Source organism: Eimeria tenella, genomic scaffold (genome assembly GCF_000499545.2).
Source record: "Eimeria tenella Houghton genomic scaffold, Eth_scaff3078, whole genome shotgun sequence".
Taxonomy (NCBI): domain Eukaryota; phylum Apicomplexa; class Conoidasida; order Eucoccidiorida; family Eimeriidae; genus Eimeria; species Eimeria tenella.
The window spans coordinates 860-1,134 of NW_013542948.1; positions in this window are offsets into that span (position 1 = coordinate 860).

The window sequence follows — 275 nt, forward strand, 5'->3', positions numbered from 1 at the left end:
AGCAGCAGCTGCGCGGCCCTATGCCCTCGGCCGCCGCCGCAGCTCTCTCTTTCAGCTGTGGGATGATGTGATAAGTCAAAGACATTGTTTGCTGCTGCTGCAGCAGCAGCAAGATCGCAGCAAGCTGCAGCAGCAAACAGCAGCTCTGCTGCCGCTCCTCCTTGCTGCGCTGCAGCAGGCCAACCTCGTCCTGGCTCCTGCTGCAGCTGCTGCTGACGCTCGTGCTGCTGCTGCTGCTGCAGTCGAAGCAGCAGCAGCAAACGGCTGTGCTGCTG